This window comes from Eubalaena glacialis, chromosome 10, assembly GCF_028564815.1.
Source record: "Eubalaena glacialis isolate mEubGla1 chromosome 10, mEubGla1.1.hap2.+ XY, whole genome shotgun sequence".
NCBI lineage: Eukaryota > Metazoa > Chordata > Mammalia > Artiodactyla > Balaenidae > Eubalaena > Eubalaena glacialis.
The window spans coordinates 13,452,143-13,472,836 of NC_083725.1; positions in this window are offsets into that span (position 1 = coordinate 13,452,143).

Consider the following 20,694-nt stretch of genomic DNA (forward strand, 5'->3'; position numbering starts at 1 on the left):
TTCAGCCTTTCACAGTGTTTCCCTGTAGAATGAATCAATAAAAGCAGTTGTCTGGGCTGCCACAGGAATTGTCCACTCCCCCAGCCATCCCCTTATTCTGTCTCTCTTGGATTGCATTTTTGCACACGTCTTTTATCATCCTATTTCCATCAGACAAGGGGTGGTCCCACAGCCTGTCCCCTAAGCCTTTCAACTGCCAATCAACTCCCACTCACAGTGACACTAACATCCCAGACTCACAACTACAGCTGCCTGTGGAATATCTCCTTTGTCTAGACTGGAGAAAGTAGGTTGCATCACAATGTACTAAAAAGCAGAGGGCCTCTCACGTCAAACAGCCAACATCAAGGGCACAGGTGGGCTGGGGAGATGAGGGTCCTGCAATGCTTGGATTTCCTAGCCACTAACATTTGCATTGGCCCATGGAAGATCTCCGTAGCCCAGGAAAGAGGTGCATTACACAGTCGTACAGGACAGGGGCATCCCCAGGTCACATAGGCCCCAAGGGCTCCCTTACCAGCTGGGCACTTTGAAAGGTTTCAGGTCTTTGCCAGAAACAGCACCTGACAGAGGACTGAGAATGTAAGAAAAGACCAGGGATGTGGAGAAGGCTTCTGCTGGAAAATCAATGGAAAGCAAACCCTGGGATGTCTAAATGCCAAGTGGAGCCCAGCTAGCTCATTGAGAAATTCAGCCTTGGCTTCAGATCCTCTGGAAATCCAACCTTTGCTCTGGGAAAACAATTTCTGATTCCTTTCTCTGCCTTCCTTTTACAAAGGTCAAGTTCTATCTGCAAAATGGAATTTGTGGTGCAAGTGCATGGTGTTTATCACTAGAATAGTCCATGCAAACTGGACAAGGTCCACAACAGCAGTTGACAGCCTCACATCTCTAGCCTGGACTAGCAACAGCCTATAACCAGTTTTCTGGTTAGCTCAGGCTGTTAGCTTAGTCAGCTCAGGCTGTTATAATGGTGTACCATAGACTGGGTGGCTTACAAACAACAGAAATTTATTTCTCACTATTCAGGAAGCTAGAAGTCAGAGATCAGGGTACTAGCAGGGTCGGGTTCTGATGAGACCCTCTTCCAGGTTGCAGACTTCTTATTGTATCTTCAAATAGTGGAAAAGAGAGTGAAAGCACTTCCTTGGGGTCTCCTTTATACAGGCACTAATCCCATTCATGAGGGCTCCATCCTCATGACCTTATTACCTCCCAAAGGCCTAGCCTTCTAACACAATCACACTGGGTGTTAGAATTTCAAATATGGATTCAAGGGGGACACAAACATTCGGTCCATTGCAGTGACCTCCAGTCTCACCCCTCCAGCTCATCTCACACAGACACCAGAGTCACCTTCTAGATATATTTGGCCTTATCATTTTCCTGCCTAAAACTTTTTGATGGCTTCCAATCACCTATAGGGTAAGGCCAGTGATGTCCAAGACACTCCACAGCCCTGCTCAGTTCCCCATCCTCCTCTCTCATCATCACTTCCTGATCCCCACCTTATGCTCCAGCATCACGAACTCCTAGTAGTTCTCTACTCATCCCAGGGCATTTCTCCAGGCCTTTACTCACGATGTTTCCTCTGCCTGGAATACCCATCTTACATCCTTTCCCTTACCAACTCCTATCCCCCTAGGAGACTTGGTTCAAATGTCCTCTTTTCCCCTCCTCCTACTCTCCCTCCCCCTGTCATGAGCTCTCTGCTCCAACATGCCCTTCACTCCGTCACTCCTGTTAGTGTGTCTGCTCCCCCTTCCACTAGACAATGAACTCCTTGACAGCTGGAATCATTTCTTGTACTACGTTAAGTAGTCTCCCCCCAAAATTCATGCCCACCCGGAACCTGTGAACACGACATTATTTGGAAATAGGGTCTTTGCAGATGCAATTAGTCAAGATGAGGTCATACTGGAGTAGGATGGATTCTAAATGCAATGTGACTGGTGTCCTTTTAAGAAGAGGGAAATTTGGAAACAGACACCCAAGAGAATGCCATGTGAAGACAGAGACAGACTGGAGTGATGACTCTACAAACCAAGGAGTACCATGCATTGTCAGAAGCCACCAGAAGCTAGGAGAGAGGTATGGAACAGATTTTTCTCTTGAACCTCAGAGGGAACATGACCCTGCTGTCACCTCGATTTTGGGTTCCTAGCCTCCAGAACTGTGAAAGAGTGCATTTCTATTGTTTTAAGCCACCTAGTTGGTGGCACTTTGTTACTGCGGCCCTAGGGACATAACAGATTTCTTATTAAGGTCCCTAGCATGGTGTTTGGTTCACCAGTATGTGGTCAGTAAATGTTGAAAGAATGAATGAATGAATGAATGAATGATCCTACAGTACTACTATCTGCCTCACTCCCTGGTCTCAAGGAGCAGCCAAGGGAGGGAAGAGGGACTCAGGGCTAGAGGACTCATTCTGACCAAGGGAGGCAGGCTTAGTCAACACATCTTTATTGAGTACTTACCATGTGCAAAGGCTCTACAGGGTATAGTGAATCAGACAGGGCTCCCATGCTGACAGAAATGACCTAAAACCACAGATAATTCAGCCAGTACCCATGGGTGGATCTGCCTTACAAGGAAGTCTAGGTGATGCTCCCATCAGCGTGGGTGACTGGAGCAGAGCAGCTGAAGGAAGTGAAGATGTGGAGTTTGAAGAGGAGAGGCTTTTAAGGGCAGAGACTCCAAATATGAGACAGACATCGTGGATAAGAAAGATGTATTTCCTGTGGCTGCAAGACCGGATATTTGAAATTCACAGAGAAACAAATTAAGGGTCAGTCTGAGACAGAATTTTCTAATACAAGGAGAAGGGAACTAACAATGTTGAATGCCTGCTCTGTGCCAAAAAACCAAATCTGGTTTATTCATACAATGGAATATTATTCAGCCATAAAAAGGAATGAAGTACTGACACATGGTACAACACAAATGCACCTTGAAAACACGATGCTAAGTGAAAGAAGCCATGCAAAATGCCACATGTTATATGATTCTATTCAAATAAGATAGGCAGAATAGGCAAATCTACAGAAATGGAAAGTTGATTAGTGATTGCCTAGGAATAGAGGTGTTGAGGGGATATAGAGAGTGACTACCAATGGGTACCAGGTTTCCTTCTTTTTGGGGTGATAAAAATGTTCTAAAATTGATTGTGGTGATGGCTCAGCAATTCTGCGAAATTACTAAAAATCACTGAATTGTATACTTGAAAATACTGAATTATTTTGGTATGTGAATTATGTGTCAGTTTAAAAAAAAATAAGCCATTAAAAACCATTAAGCCGGGGCTTCCCTGGTGGCGCAGTGGTTGAGAATCTGCCTGCTAATGCAGGGGACACGGGTTCGAGCCCTGGTCTGGGAGGATCCCACATGCCGCGGAGCAACTGGGCCCGTGGGCCACAGCTACTGATCCTGCGCGTCTGGAGCCTGTGCTCCGCAGCAAGAGAGGCCGCGATAGTGAGAGGCCCGCGCGCCGCGATGAGGAGTGGCCCCCACTTGCCACAACTGGAGAAAGCCCTCGCACAGAAACAAAGACCCAACACAGCCAAAAATAAAAATAATAAATAAATAATAAATAAAAAATTTTAAAAAAACAAAAAACAAAAACCATTAAGCCATGGTTTCAAGCTGGGAAGTGATATTTTTCGTCTGCATTTTAGAAAGAAGGTGCTCTGGCCATGGGGTAGAAAACAAAGTGAAGCAGAGAAGTCCTGATAGTTCTGAGGCTGTTACAGAGTCTTGGTGAAAGATAATGGTGACCCAAACAAAGGAAGTAGCAGTGCAGATGGTGAGGAACGGTCAGATCCAAGAAGTATTTAGGATGGATGTAGCAGGTTTAAACATATAGTCATAACTGAGATATGCAGAAGTGTGAATTTCTTTCTCTCTCTATAACTGAATTCAACTTCGTTCTTGCGGTGGTTTTAAAAATGTCCTCAAAATATCTTGACAGTCATTTCTTCAGAAGGTGGAGTCTAATTCGCCTCTCCTTGAACGTGGACCAAATTTAGTGACTCACTTCTAACTAATAGAATGTGGCAGGAGCGAGGCTAAATAACTTCCAAAGCAAGATAATAAAAAGATTTCTCTCTCTCTCTCTCTCTCTCTCTCTCTCTCTCTCTCTCTCTCACTGCTCGCTCTGGGGAAAGGCAGCACCATGCCATGAGGACACTAAAGCATCTTCCAGCCTGTGAAGAGCCCCATATGGACAGGAATGAACCCTCCCATCACCAGCCAGCACCAACTTGCCAGCTGTGCGAGTGCATCATCTTAGAAGCAGATCCTCAGACCCAGTGAAGCCCTCAGATAACTGCAGTCCTGAGCCTTCGGGTTTTCTAGCTGTGGCCACACGGAGCAGAGACATGCTGTCAGTGCTGTGTCTCCAATGAGTCCCTGACCCACTGAAACTTGTGAAAGAGAATAAAAGTGATTGCTGTTCTAAGCCCCTACTTTTTGAGATCATTTGTTATGCAGCAATAAATAACCAATACGGTTCTGAAGCCCAATGTCTACTGAGAGCAAAGAAGTTTTCACCTTGCCAAGTAAAGGTAATTGAGTCACTTCCCTTTGAAAACTTAAGTCTCTTTGGGGTCAACACGCAGCAGATTCCAGATTCAAACTCCCTATCAGGGCTTCTGGTTTTCTCTACTCTTGCCTCCTCCCCAGGACGCCTCGTACATGGCAGGGGTTTAATGTAACATCATGGCCCTGAGCAAGGGCTCCCGTGTCCTCCCCTGAGGGCTAGCTTGTCCTCTGTGGTCCTTGGGCATTGATTTCTGCCTTTGCTGCATCTGCCACTGAAGTGGCTACGGGCCAGGTGACCTGCGTGATCTGTCCCCCGGATGAGGCTACTTTATGTAGTTGTACAGAGCTTCGTCCAGGAAGTCTGCCAAGGGGGTGAAGGGGAACTGAAATCCCAGGAGGAGGAATTTTGTTTCAGTTTCTGGAATTCATCCTCCCCAAACTGAAACAAGATATTAAAGTTTTAATAGAGGCAAGATCCAGCCCAGCTCTTGCACAACCTGGTCTCACTCACCTCACTGTAATCCCAACCCTTGTTCCAATAAAACTTTATTTATAAAACCAGGCAGCCATGATCGCCAATTTGATTTTTTTTTTTTAAGTGCTACAGTAAAATAATATTTATCTTGATTATTGGGTTGCTCCCCTCCTGCTAGCCCTGACTTGTCCCACCAGCCCTCATCTGTCAGATTGGGGCCCACTCTGGATTTCCTCGTTTCCAGCCACAGGCCAGGAACCAAAAGGGTAGCAGGGGAAGGCTGCCGCCAGAGGCAGTATCTCAGGCCTCTCACTCTAGCTCTCTGCCTCTTTGGGCGCCCCAGCTTCCCAAGGAGGAGCACCTCCACGTGTGGTACAGCAACTACCCTCAAGCCCCTAATCTGTGGTTACTGTTTTTTCATTCATACATTCATTTAGCCATTTATTTCACAGTCAATCCTCGATCTCAACTATGTGCCAAGCATTTGCTAGATTCTAGAGATACAGAGAAAAATTCCAGTACTCGTGGGTCGAACAATAAGAGGGACCAACATTTACAATTATTAAAGTCATGCATGTAGGGACTTCCCTGGTGGCGCAGTGGTTAAGAATCTGCCTGCCAATGCAAGGGACACGGGTTCAGGCCCTGGTCTGGGAAGATCCCACATGCTGCGGAGCAACTAAGCCTGTGCGCCACAACTACTGAGCGTGAGCTCTAGAGCCCACAAGCCACAACTACTGAGCCCACGTGCCACAACTACTGAAGCCTGCACACCTAGAGCCCGTGCTCCGCAACAAGAGAAGCCACGACAATGAGAAGCCCGTGCACTGCAACGAAGTGTAGCCCCTGCTCACCGCAGCTAGAGAAAGCCTGCGCACAGCAACGAAGACCCAACACAGCCAAAAATTTAAAAAATAATAAATAAATAAATAAATTTTTTTAAAAGTCATGCGTGTAAAGTGCAAAAGTCACTTTATAAGTGCTCTCAGGTTTAGTTGTAGCAGGGAAGAGAAAGTGATTACCTCTCCCCAGAAGCCTCAGAACAAGGGAGGTTGGATCTCCCCAAGCTGACAAAGAACCTGGAGGAGTAGCAGTAGTGGAAATAGAAGTAACAGGATTGATTTAAAGAGAGAGAGAGAGAGGCATGTTATAGGGCATAGTATTAGGCAATTGACATGAGTTCATCTGTCACCTGGGGACAATCGTAATACCCTTTTATGAGGTTGTTAAGAGCATTAAATGAGATACATCAAACACTTGGCACAATGCCTAGCACACAGTAAGCGACTGTGTAAGCACAAGGTTAACTACTATTAGCCATTCAGTCTTCAGTCTAATATGAGAAGCATTGCATGAGAATAAAAGTTTAGTTGCATGGATACACTTTCGAACATGGAGAAGGTTAATTCAATCAACAGTTAAGCATCTACAACATCCCTAGATACTCTGTGGTTAACTTTTAAAAATTCAATGACCAATCCTGAGTTTAAGCTAAGCCTTTCTGGAGTTTAAAGCTAAATGGTTTCTCTCTTAAGCTCTAGATCTTGCCAATCAAAATCGCTTTGCTCATAGACTATTGTTACCTGCGTCTGAAAAATCCATTCGGCAACTCAGTTGATGTCTTTGTTCTAGGCTGTAGCCACCCTCCCCAGAGGCATCGATGCCACTGACTCAGTGGGTGCAGGCTACCCAGTGTAGGGGAGCAAAACCTGCCATCCCAAAGTGTCTCTTTGGCCTGTGGATTATTTCAAGCTGAAACAATCAAGGGCCAAAAGACTCAGATAGGAACCTTGACCTTCTCCCTAACTGCCTGAAGGATTTAGATGGAGGGCCTGTTACAGGAATAGAGATATCACCAGAGAAATGTGGGCTGGGGTTGCGGCGGGGAGACAGAGATCAGAGACCACTCTGTGTCCTATTGTCTCTGCAGGGCCCAGCGAACATTTGTTTACCAAACATTTGCTTTTCCATTTCCTTGTGAATTCCCTTCCTCTCCTTTGCAGTCCCAAACCACTACCCCCAACGTCCTCTTTTGTCTTTAGCTGAAGACGGTATTTAAGGTGAGGGTTTCAGCCATTTTGGTGAGTCACTCAGTTTTTCTGGGTCTCTCCCATGTATACATGTTATTAAAATTCTGCTTTATTTTCTCCTGTTAATCCGTCTCACGTCAATTTAATTCTTAGAACAGCCAGAAACCTAGATGGGTAGAGGAAAAAATCTTCCTCCCCACCACTGGCAATAGGACACACTGGCCTAATATTTCAAAACCATTATTCAGCCCCTTAGGAAACTGGCAAGATTTAGGGATGAGGCTTGGTTAGATAAGGGGTGAGAGAAGGCTTAGACCCAAGGGGCTTAATTTACAGAAAGGTTTGTCTTTGGGGGGACTTTTTTGTTCCTCCCAGGAGGGAATAAGACATCCTGCTAAACTATTCCACTTCGTGGGAGGTGGGAGAGCATATATAATATTTACTAAGGCACCTACTCTGTGCCAGGCTCTGTTCAAAGGGGTCCCCCCGAGGACTGGGACAGTTCTGCTTCTGTGACTTCCACCTGAGGCATTTCATGGGGATCTCATGGGGGTAGAATTGTCCCGGCTCTTGGGAGGTTAGAGTGAGGTTATCGTGTGATTGGGAATTTAGAAAAGTGAGCCTATACTTCCACCAGGATTCCTAATGTTCGAAACCTGCCCTTTGGACACTGATTCTGCTATTTGTGTTTTCTATTCCTATTTTCTATCTTTCGAATACAGTGAAATTTGAAAACACCAGCCTGTTTTTGGCCATGTTCAGAGAACCAAGGAAAGGATTTAATTTCAGCCTGAGCTGAAGTTAAAAAAGAAAAGCTGTCCCCTGTCTCTTGGGGGAGGTGGGGAGGGGGCTGGTCCCCAAGGGGATGTGACGTCCCAGGGAGGAATCTCAGCTACTGGGGAGGCCTCGGGAGATGGAGAGAGGCTGGGCTCCCGATTCCCCTGGTGTCCCTGTCTCCCCACCCCGAGCGGTTCGGCTGTTGTTCCCTTCCTGCCCTGGGGGATCCATGAGAGCCCCTTCCCTGCCCTCTCAATATCTCCCTTGTCACTTGAGCTAGTCTGAGAGGCTTTCTTTCTGTTACTTGCCAGTCACCATCTTAGCTCAAAGGGGTGATTCTAAGAGTGAGAATTATTCTGGGCTAAGAGAGAAACCCCCCCCCCAAAAAAAACCCACCCTCAGAAGCTCCTGATCCTGTCTTCCGCACAGCAGGCCACTTAGGCCTTTGTTCGTTCCACAAATATCTATTAAGTGCTTACTGTGTGCCAGGCACCAGGGATAAGAACGAATAAATAAAGACACAGCTCCTGCCTTAAGGAGCTCCCTTCTGACGGTGATGCAGTTGAGTAAAAGGGCCGGGTGAGCGTCACAGGAGTAAGCAGCAAGAGCCCCAGTTCTGGAATTCCCTCCTCCGAGGACCAGTTAGGCCCGTTAAAATTAACTCCACCAATTAAAGGCATCGTTAGAAGACAATGCTGCCTGTCTTCCTCTTTATTTTTAATTGCAGGTCCTGGCCTAAAGTTGTCAAACCATTTATAATTAGAGCAGAGCTTGTGAGCAGGAAGCCTGGATTGGGGAAGAGAAGAAGAGGTGGAGAAGACAGGGGGTCCCTGCCCAGCAACCCCCCTCCACCCCGTCCTCTGGGCCTGGCCCCGGGGTCTCTCTGCCTCCCGGACCGTGACCAGCTACCGCCCCACTAAGGGACTGGGTGGCCGGGGGGGCACGCTCCCCTCTGGGCGCACACCCTGATTATAGTCATTAAGAAGTCACCCTGAGCGATGGGAAGACCAGTGGGTACATCCGTGGCCCAGAAGGCGGGAGGCGGCGGCAGGGTGAAGCAGGACCAGCTGGGACTGGAGCACAGACGCCTGGAGAAAGAGAAGCGGGTGAGGCTTCTCTCCTGCCCTCTCCCTGCAGGGAGTCATCCATCTCACCCATAAAACAGCCCACATTGGCACAGCACAAACTGTGAGAGAGGGCCAGCCCAGGGCACGGGGCTCCAGACAAAGGCGGTGCCCCTCGATCAGCCTCGGGGTACCAGCTCAGCCTCACAGCACTCTGCACCCACGACGAGCAGCAGGGCCCAGTCAGGGCACTCTTCCCATAGGCCAGGGCCAGGGAAACGGCTGGGAGGAAAAGGCCAGAGTAAACCTGCTCCCTAGACACAGAGAGTCCATGAACTTGACTTGGTCGGACCTGGGCTCCCACCTCCACCCTCTGCTCAGATCCAGAGGGACGGGGCCCCTCTTCCCATCGTTCAGGGAAGCTCCAGGCAAACACAGAGGGTGATCCGGGGTGGCCCAGACCCCTGAGTTCCCCGTCCCCCTGTCTACCTAGGCCAAAGATAGGGAGGCGGGAGACCCATCAGGCTGTGAGCCACCCAGCGCCAAGGCCTCCATCTCACCAGGCAGGACCCAGGCTCCAAATGCCCCCACCTTCCACCCTCCCCTTTCCAAGGTAGGGGACTAGGGGAACCTGGAGCCAGCCAACCTCCTCTGTCTCCATCTCCCACCCAGCCTGCAGTGACAGTGCTACTCTGGACTCAGTCCTATGTTCCTGGAAAGCATCCACGGTTCAGTAATCCCCTGCCCTTTCATGTTCCAGGAAAAGGCTCACTGCAGAGAACCACACTTCCCCAGATGACTTAGATCAGACTCGAAGATGACTCCCTTGTTCATCTGTGACAGTGCCAGAGACCCTGCAAATGCCCTCTCTCTGTCTGTGAGAGATGATAGCCCAACCATCTGTCCCCACTGGCCAGTCTGGATGAAATGCCCACTAACTTGACCAAACTTCAGTCAGGCTGCTCTCCCCTGAACTTTGACCCACCCCGCGCCTGAGCCCGCGTAGGACTCAAAACAACCCCTCCTTAACGACCCCTCCCAGGACTCCGCTGACTGCAGGGAAAAGTGTTCCCTGATCAACTGTCCCTTCAGGCCACCTGCTCATCCCACCCCCGACCCCAGACACCCGATTTCTTCTAGCCTTGTTTACTTTTCTCTGTTAAAAAAAAAAAAAAAAAAGCCCTTTTTGTCTTATCTTTTTTTTTAATTTTTTAAATTTATTCTTATTTATTTATTATTTATTTTTGGCTGTGTTGGGTCTTCATTTCTGTGCGAGGGCTTTCTCTAGTTGCAGCAAGCGGGGGCCACTCTTCATCGCGGTGCGCGGACCTCTCACTATCGCGGCCTCTCTTGTTGCGGAGCACAGGCTCCAGACGCGCAGGCTCAGTAGTTGTGGCTCACGGGCCCAGTTGCTCCGCGGCTTGTGGGATCTTCCCAGACCAGGGCTCGAACCCGTGTCCCCTGCATTGGCAGGCAGATTCTCAACCACTGTGCCACCAGGGAAGCCCTTTGTCTTATCTTTGAGATGCTGACGTCCTATAGCAATTGTCTTTTTGAATAAAATCTCTTCCTCACCTAAACCCAATTTGTTCTTTATTCGACAACAGCCCAGGAACAAAGACCCTTTCCACTTGAAATCACCTCTCACAGGCCAGCCACCTCAGTGACCTCCACGTGACTTTTGTGCCTTACCAGCTCTGCAGGTCCCCCGGTTAACAGTTAACAGGTGGGAACTCCCCTTTCTCTGCTCCCAACTAGCTTCAGGATTGTCTGGTCAAAGGCTTTCTGGTTAGTAACAAAAGCAAGCATATCTTAGACGTTGATTATGTGCTGACCACTGTGCTAAGTACTTCACAGGCATTTTCTTGACCCTTGTGAGCTGGGCACTATTACTGCCCCCACTTCTCAGAGATGGAAATACACGTTCAGAGATGTGTGTAGAAAATAGGGTACAGGAATGAGGACAGAACCATTCAGCCACAGGAGGGCAGACTCATGGGTACACTCCACGAGCCTTAAAATATCATCGTTTTCTCCTTGCCTTAGAGGTTTAGTTCTGAGGATTAAATAGCTGAATATACACCACGCTTAGAACAGTGTCTGGCACACCATAGGTGCTATATAAATACTAGCTATTGCTATTAGTATTCCTAATATGATGATAATGGTAGTGTCATTTTGTCCAAAGGGTTGGACAGTGCTGGGTTAAGTAACTTGCCCAAAGTCATACAACTAAAATGTATCTACTTCTAATGTGCTATATAATTTACTTCTATATAACCCCACTACTTACTTATTATGTTCAGTGCTTATTGGCTCCACAACTAGAATGTGAGCTCCACAAGGGCAGAGATCTCTATTTTGTTCACTGCTATATGTACACCTAATGCTTAGAACTGGGTCCAAAACACAGAGAGTGCTCAATAAATACTGCCGAATCAATGAATGAATGAATGAATTCCAAAGCTTGTGCTCCCAATGATTATGCTCTAAGGCAGCCTTCTGATCCTAGACCTGCAGCCTCCTTTTAAAGTCTAAACAATTCCTGATCCAGAAGGTAAAAAGCAAACAGAAAACAAAAAACCAAAACAAACCAAAAAAACACTCAGTCCCCCTAGCCCCGTTAATAATAATTCCTTTACTTAGGTATGAGATTTGTGGGTTTCCAGAAAACTTTCACATGCATCACCTGGTTTTATTATCCATAGATGTTTTTATTATCTCCAGTCTACAGAAGGAGAAAATGAGATGCAGAGAGGGAACCTGACCTATCAGCCCGACCCTCACCCCCGGGTTCCCGGTCCCCGCCCCCGCGAGCCGCCAAGCCGGTGAGCATCCCGGCTTCCTTTCTACTCTGCTAATTATCCTTTTAACTCGCTCTGGCGTATTTTTGCGGCGCGATCTGCGGGTTTATTTTTATCTACCTCTCCAAAATGGTATCGGGCGGTTACTCAGGGAAGCTCCCGGCTCTGAGCTGCTCCCCAATTTACAATTGCAATTATGATCTCCGACAGAAACACATGCAGCTGGCGTCAATTTTAAGCAATATTTTGATCATAATAATTAAAAAAGTAACTTATGGCATGCACGCATTAGATAAATTAACGTTCTTCCAAGGCTCTGCTGAATAGGCGTGCATGGGAGAAAGGAGTGAAAAAGAAATGGTGCTCCCGATCTCTCAGGGGCAGGGGGAGTCCGTCTCCAGCACGGCTCACTCTCCAGCTGGCCCGGCTCACAAATTAACTTTGAGTTTAATATCTGCATGCCCTTCAAGTTGAATGCTACCTGTCCCCTCCCGCACCCCCCCCCCACCGCCCACCGACACGCGCGTGAAATTGACGGTTATTAAGGTATTTGGATATAAACAAGCACATCTTCTTGTCACTGCTACCCAGGCAGGTGACAGGCAGCTGAAAGGATGTTCGCATCTCTCTGCAACTGGATGTTCAAGACCCAAATGAGAGCAAGACCTGAGGGTTGGGGGCTGGGATGGGAAACGGCAAGGACTTCTGAAGGCCCTCTTTCCCAGAGCCCAACACACAGAGCACACACAGGCACTGCGTGGATATATACAGACCTGGACGCTTGCACTCATTCATACCCAGGTAACCACACGCGCGCACACACACACGCTCACACACGTCTACCTGCCCCAGACACAGGACTCATAACCACACACACACACCCTCACACCTCCAGCCATATCCACAAATTCACATAAGTTACTCACACTTATATACATCTGCCCTCTTACACATGACCCATGATTATCACAAAACACTTCCATCCACATACAAGCTCACATACGTGCACACACACACACACAGGCACCCCCATTCACAAATGTACCTGCTCCCAGGCACACGACTCACGACCATAGACATCCTCACACCTCCACCCACAGCATGCACGCAGACATGAACACACACACGTCTGAACGCATACCTTGATTTACGGGCATCGTGTACACAACTCTCTGCTCACAGACACACGATTCATAATCACAAACAAGGCCTGCACACAGTCACACGATGAAGCTCATAAACATGCATGCATACATGCACACACATGGATACACACACTCCCTCACACACACGCCCCTCTCACTGCACAGGCAGGGCACCTCCTGCCCCAACTTGAAGGCCAGGCTATAAGGCAGCATCAGTAGCTTTTCAACTTTTGAGGGGTCCCCAGGTTGGCTGCTCCCTACAGAGAAAAACAGACAGATGCAAAACGTTTGCACACCAATGCAAGGACCTATATCCTTTCTGAAACCCACCCCGAGTCCCCAGCTTAAGTCCCCTGACGTGAGGGTCCCAGGCCATCCTGTTCTTACCCTCATTAGGGTGAATACAGAGATGGCTGTGGGTAGAGGAGGGGAAGGGAAGTCCCATTCGTCATCTTTCAGGAACAGTTGACTTTTTAAAAACATGATGATCATCACTACTTTTGGCAAATGGAAAAATAAAATCTGCCTTTTTCATACTAATAAGAGGTTTTAATTTTGAAAAAGTACTGCTCCTGTCCCCTACCTCCTAGGCCTGAAGGCACAGGACCTTCAACACGGCAGAGCTGAGCTTATTTCTAAGTGTCTGAGTCAGATGCTTGGATTCAGATCCTGGCTCCACACCACTCACGGATGAAATGACCTTGGAAAGTGCTCAATTTCAGTGTCTTCAATGGTACCTCGCCTACTTCATGGAGCTGCGCCAGGACCAAATGAGAGGAGGAGCTAGCGCAGCGCCTGGCATGGGAAGGGAGCCCAGTACATCTCATTTGCTGTTGTTTTTGTTACTAACGTCATCCTGAGGCCCGAGCTCTCTCCCATCTGTACTTGCCACTTCCTTCTCTCTTCACCTTGCCCGACTTCTCTTTCTCTGCCTCTCCTGCCCCTTCCCCGGGGATGTTTGGCCCCCTGGATCTTCTTCTCCTCTCCCCTCACACACCTCCTTCAGAGGCAACATCCACTCCCATCACCTACCACGGTAGGAAAACGATGGAATCTGAAGGCAAAAGACGCGAGTTTTGATCGTGTGCCCATGGGGTAAGTCACTTAACCTCTAGGGAGCCTCCGCTTCCCCACTGCTAAAACGGGGATAGTGATGCCTGCCTTACCCATTTCGCAGGGCTGAACAAGGCTGAGTCTGAGAAAGTGCTTTGAGGTTGGGAAGCCCTAGAAACACGTCAGGTGTCACAGTGGGCTTTGTCCCATCACCTGGGGACACTCCTCTAGCACTTCAGTTCCTCCTCTCCCAACCCCCAATAAGTCCTTCCTACTTGCAGGCCGGTCCCTCTGCCACAGCGCACTTCCAAAACCCACCCTAGATCCCTCCACTGCTCCCCTCCTGCGCCCATATCTCTCCCCATGACTCCATCCTCTCACACCCAGCCTTCATCACCTGGGCTCCTCCCTCCACCCCCTTTCCTCCAGTCACCACAAGTTCTTCTCTTTCAACTTTCAAACTTTCTTTCTTCCTTCCCCTCCTTCCATCTCCACCGCCACCGCTCGAGCCCATCACTGGTTTTCTGCAGTCATTGGCTGGTTTCCTGCTTCCAGCTTCTCCTATGGCCCCATCCTGCTCATGGCCGGGATGTTCACCCTCTTCAGGCACCAGAAGCAATACCCAGTCGCTCCAGCCGCCCCCCCAGGTAACGTCCCTCTGCTTGGCTTTCAGTCTCCCTCACAATCCACCTCATTTTCCACCTGTGAGTCAAGTACCGGTGGGCATTTCACCCAATTAGAGCAAAGAACCTACTAAACACACCTCCATCATAGCCCCCCTGAGCCTTTGCTCTGGCCACCCCTTCCTCCCTTCCTGCTTCCCCCTGCCCATATAACTCCTCTCTACACACAATACCCAGCTAAAGGAACCCCCCTCCCAGAACCTTCTATGGCAGCTCCAGCCCTCAGAAATCCCTGGCCTGGAGTTTTTCCTTTAAAACATTTTTATTATGAGAGATTACAGAGATACAAAAATGTATACTACTGTAACAAAATGCATGCACCCAATTTTTTTTTTTTTTTAGTTTTATGTTCTTTATTTTATCAATGTTATACATGCACATGGTTTGAAGAGTGATAGAATTCTACCAGGTTTGGTATTAAAAACAAAACAAAACACAACAATCTCGTGCTTTCTATCATACCCACCACCCCCAGCCCTGCCCCCGCCCAGGAGGAGGCAACCACTCTCTAGAGGCAACTACTTTCAATGCTTTTAGCTGATTCTTTGGATATTTACCTCCACATCTTTTTTAAAATGTGCTTATATTGCTATTTCTTTGTTTTTCCATTTGGGGCATTACCTGTTGACTTTCCACCACGTAGAATGAGGATTTGGCCCTCTTCGCACTCCCGTCACATCACCCTCACACACATGCACGTGCACACACACACACACAAACACATTTCTTACCCACCCCCCATCCTGACAATTTACTTGTATTATAAATTTTGTTAGATCACTAGTTACAAGATTATGACTATAAAGATGCCATTCTGATGTCTAATCATTTGTAGGAAGCTTGTAGAATCTTCTCTATTTCTTGTGTTCTGAAATTTTGCCATGTTGTGCCTTGGTGTGGTCTATTTTTCCATTATTGGGCACTTCGGGGGGGCTTTTCAGTCTGGAAACTTGTATAGGTCAGGCCTGGTACATCTCTTGAGTTAGTTTACGACTTCCTCCCTCTTGTTTTCTCTTTCTGGAAACACTTTGATTCACATAGAGGACCCCCTGGATGGCTCCCCACATGTTTCTATCCTTCCTGTTTTCTATCTCTGTCTTTGTTCTACTTTCTGGAAGATTTCCTAGACTTTATCCTCTACTGCTTCTACTGAATTTTTCATTTATGCTATTATATTTTTAACTTCCAAGAACTCTTTTTTCATTATTTTTTATAGCATCCATTTCTTATTTCAAGCAATTATCTTCACTTATCTCTCAAAGGACATTAATGATAATTTTTCTGAAGTTTTCTTCTTCCTGCATAGGACTTATTTCTGCTAAATTGCTTCTTTCTGTTTGTTTTAGTCCCTGTCTCCTGTCTTACACGTTAGTAACTTTTCTCATATAAGTGATAATCCTTGGTGGTCAGCTGCTATGTAAGAGTAGGGGACCAAATGCTAATTGGAAGCTTTTTGTAGGTGATGGGACTTGTTGACTGTGGGATTCCTGTATGCTGATTAGCTGTTTAGTTGGGGAAACTCTGATGTCTGTATCCTCAAGTCTCTCCTCTTTAGCTGGTCAGATTCCCCAGAGGAAACCCTTCCAGTCTCCTGCCCTGAGAGTAGAGGCCTGGCATTCTGGGGAGGGGGGTGTAAAAGTCTTAGCATCTTATATACATGAGTTAATTTCATCTCCCCTCCTTTTTCAGCATGGCATCCATCCTGGCATCCCCAATCTAGAGAGCCTCTGTTTACCATGTCCGGGAACAAACCTCAGTTTTCTGCTGGTGTGGGGAAACTGCACAGATTTGGAGAGGGTCCCAGGGATCCAAATTCTCAATTTTCAATGCCTATTGTCACCAGTGCCTGAGACTCTGGAGGGATTTAAGGTGAAAAATGGATTTTTAACTTTCCCCTCTTTGGGTTTAGGCTTTAGTTTTTCTGGGTGGGCTAAGTCCACTCATTCATTGCTTTTCAGTCTCCAAACTTCAGCTTCTATTGCCTCCTCTCCCATTCTGTCTATCTTTTGGGTTTCTGACTTTTCAAAAATTCCTTTATAGCCACTTTAGTAGGTTTTTCAAGAAGAGCGAAATTAACTGTGTGTGTTCAGTTCACCATCTTTACCTGGAAGTCTCCATCTGCATTTCACCTTTGAACTGAACGGCTTATGCCTTTTAATAAAATCCCCTTACTGTCATTTTCATGGGGTTTGAGGAGAGTATAAACTAATGGATGGTTTCGACTTGCCATCTTTAACTGGAACTGGTTTGTTCTTTATTGAACTTCTTTCTAGATGTAAATGTCTGTCTCCCCACTGTGAGCTTCTTAAGAGATTCCTTTTTTTTTTTTTTTTTATTGTTTTGCCTCAAAAAAACAAACAGCAAACAGCACAATGCCTGGATATGGTAGGAGCTTCTAAATATTTATGGCTGGACCTGTGCCTTTGCGCTGTCTAATCTAACTTCTCTAGCCTTGACAAATGGGCATTCAACAAATAAATATTTACCAACTATTTACTCTTCGCCAGGTAATATTCAGGCCCCAGGCATCCAGCAGAGATCACACCTGACTGGGTCTGCTCTTATGAACTTGCATTCAGTTCTGCTAAAATATCTCCAATGCTGTGAGCTCACTACCTCTCAAGGCAGCCCATCTGTTGCCAGGAAGCTCCAGCTGAAACCTGGTTCCCTGATACTCTGGCTCAGTGGTCCAGATTCCTCCTGGCAGAGCCTCCTTCTTCTACAGGACAGATCTCCAGTTCACTAAAATCACCAGCCCCTGGCACCCTCCCCGATTCTCTCCCCATCATAGCCATGGCCTGGACCCTCTCATGAATAGGAAGGTGTGTTCAAATAATAATATATATATTTGGTATTTGTCCTAGGAATTTCCTGAATGATAGGAGTATCTTTTGCTATAAAGTGTCTTTGTCATAAAGTGCCTCTTTCAACCACACCTGAGTTTATGCTAATGAGGTGACTCAGGGTAGGTTCCTAGGTAGTTTAAGAATAAGGGCTGGGCTGGCTGTTAGGAAAACCAGCTAGGTGACTAGAGGGTTGGAAATTTCATCCCCCACCCTTGGCGTCCAGGGAGGAGAGAGGAGCTGGAGATTGAGTTCAAGCAAGTGGCCGATGGTTTACTCAATCGTGCCTACGTAATGAAACCTCCATTAAAAAGTCTGAACAATGCACACTTCCTGGTTGGTGAACAATCAATGTAGATATACTGCGAAGGAGATGCGCCCTGACTCCACGGGACAGAAGCGCTTATGCTTGGGACCCAACAGTCCTGTTTATCTGGCTAATCATTTGTACTGCTTATAACAGAACAATAATCATAAATATAGTGCTTTCTATGAGTTCTGTGAATCTTTCTAGAAAATTGTTGAACCTGAGGCGTGGGCAGGGGTGCTGCAGCTGGCATCTGAAGTGGACGCAATCTTGCAGGACCAAGCCCCTTAACCTGTGGGGTCTGTGTTAACTCTGGGTAGTTAGTGTCAGAATTGAACTGAATTATAGGCCATCCAGCTGGTGCCAGAGAACTGGAGGATGGAAGGTGAGCTTGCCATGATGCCTGGCACCCCCATGTCCCTCCCTCCCGGGCTCACGTGCTCCCTGCCCAGCTGAAGAGGACTCCATTTCCCCAAGGAGGACCACTGTTTGACAGGAGGGCATGGTGGGGGGCTAAACAGCTTCCTTCCTTCTTCCTTTGTGGGTATGGCGGTCTATGTTGCCTCTTATTTCCCGTGTTTGAAGGGCCACCTGATTACCTCAATTGGACTGTAAAACGCTTCAGAGTTTTCTTAGGTCCTATAAAGTGCCCAGCTCAGAATGGGTACCCAGGGGATGCTCAGTGGTGCCAGTTAACATGGGCTGGCTTGGTCTGCATTAGGGAAAACTTCCCCTCCTCCAACCTCCCTAACTTCTGCAGGCTCCCATGAAAGCTTGCATGAGTGTTCAGAGGGTCCTCACCTGGCTTAGGTCCTAGAAGCCCTTCTCCAAGTCTAAGTCTCCTGTTGGATGGGGAGGGACCCATGTGGATAAGCATCACCCCCCCACCCCCTCAGTTTTGGTTGGTGTTAGTTGTTGTTTTGCCTTTTACCATGGACCATGCACCTGTCTGTGTGGGTAGTGGCTTGATGAGCCATGTACGCTATGAGGTAAAGTGGCCTGGCCAGGCTCTCCCTTCCTGCACACGGGAAAAGCAATAATAACTCACATCTGCACGTCACTCTGCAGACTACCCAGTCCTTTCCCATACCGAAGCTCACTTAAGCCTCAAATCAAGAGTTTGTCTCACATCATGCATAATTTACAGATGAGAAGACGGAGGCTAAATGAAGTTTTGGTGACAGTTACCAGGTGAAGAGGATTCAGGTCTTCCGGCTGCACATCTCTTGAGCTTCTGTCCCCTCGTGCTGTGATCCACCTGAGGACAGAGGGGGCTGCAGTGGGTGGGCCGTGAGGAGGGTGCAGCGTCCTTCAGTCCCTCTGATCTGCCTTCTGTCCCCTGAGCTGCAGCTCCTCCCTCACCCACTCCAACCCACAGGCCCATTTATGAGCCTCTGTCAGTCCAGCTGAGAGGCTCGAACGCATGTGCCCTGTTGACTAGCTTCCCCTCCCCGAGGGATGGCATTGGGGACTGGCAGGAGGGAGCTGCCGGCATCGGGCTGCGGCAACCCACGCCTCCCTCCTTCCCTCCAGCCCTTCCTAGGCTCTGCTTCTGTAATCTGCGCTCCCAAATCTGCTCTCCCAAGAGAGGTCACTTTCAGGCTGATTCAGAAGAGGACCAAGGAGGGACTGAGAAAGCAGCCCTCAGGAATCTCTGGGCTTAGCCTAAGTTTAGCCCTTGGGTCCAGCTCAGCAACCTGCAGCAGGGGGTGGGAGAGAGAAAGGCCGCTTGGGATCCTTGCCCTGATTTGGGCTTGCGCCACTGCCAGAGCCTCAGCAGGGTCACTTCATCGGATGGCAAAGGAAGTGCTTCCTTACCGCTACTTGCAGAGGCTCTGAAACCCCCAAGTGCCATCAAAGTTGGTCTTATTTGACCAGGGAATAAAGCCCAGGGTTAGTTTTGTTTTTGTTTTTTTTTTTAAAGTCTTAGATTACTTAAATAGAAAATCTTCAGAAAAGATGACCCAAGAATTTACACATGATGTCACCCGGTAACTTATCTTCTAATGCAGGTGTAAATGACTTGTAGAGATATAGTGAGGGAGCAGAGAACATGGGGACATTAAGCCCCTGGAGAGGGTGGGGAAAGGGTGTGGCACAGGAAAGGGAGCTAGGAGTATTGAAGAAAAGTTCTCCTGACATACTTTGTTGAAGGTTGCCTCAGCATCAGGGCCCAACCTCTTTCTTGTGATGTGTCAGGATGAGGTTTGCCACCCTAACTTCCCTGTGATCATGGTATCTTCCCCACCTACATCAAGTTGTAAGCCAAAGAGATATTTTTAAGTGGCTCTTCTCTCTCCAGATTCCTCCAGGCTCCTCCACCTCTCAGCTTTCTCATCCCGGGGTACTTGGATGGCAGCGTCAGGGGAGATCCATCACCATTGCCCTGGAGGAAGCTGGGAAGGGGGCTTGTGTAGGAGCAGTCAGCATCAGCTGGGCTGGGGGCTACAGAGTAGGTGTTTTCTGATTTGAGAAGAAATCAGAGTGAGACCAGACGGAAAAGACATCCGTCTCTTGATTTGTACAGGTAAATTATCCACACCGTGGCTTTATTGGAAGCAAACTACCCACACTCGTGTTGAGAACGTCCTCCATTCTGTTTGTCCTAGGCGTTCAAGAACTCAGAGGGAGCCATGCAACCTCAGAAAGACAGCTCGTGGAAAAAGAAAGGCAGGCAGGGCTGGAGAATTGTGTTCCCAGTGGGCTATCCTGGGCATGCACGGGAAGACCCCAGGGCTGATGGGAAGGAAGGTGACATGTTTCCAGATGCACCTCCATGAATCAGCCACTTAGTTCCAACCCTCTGGGGGTCTGAGAAGTCCTGGATCCTTCAGGCTTGGGGAGTCTGATCCACGTGCCTCTTTGTCTCAAAGAGCCTGGATTAGCCACCTCAACACTCCCCCGAGGAGCGTGAAGAGAAGACAGGGCCACTCCACAGCCTAGAAAGTGTGGTTTCCTGGGCCCTTCCAAACCT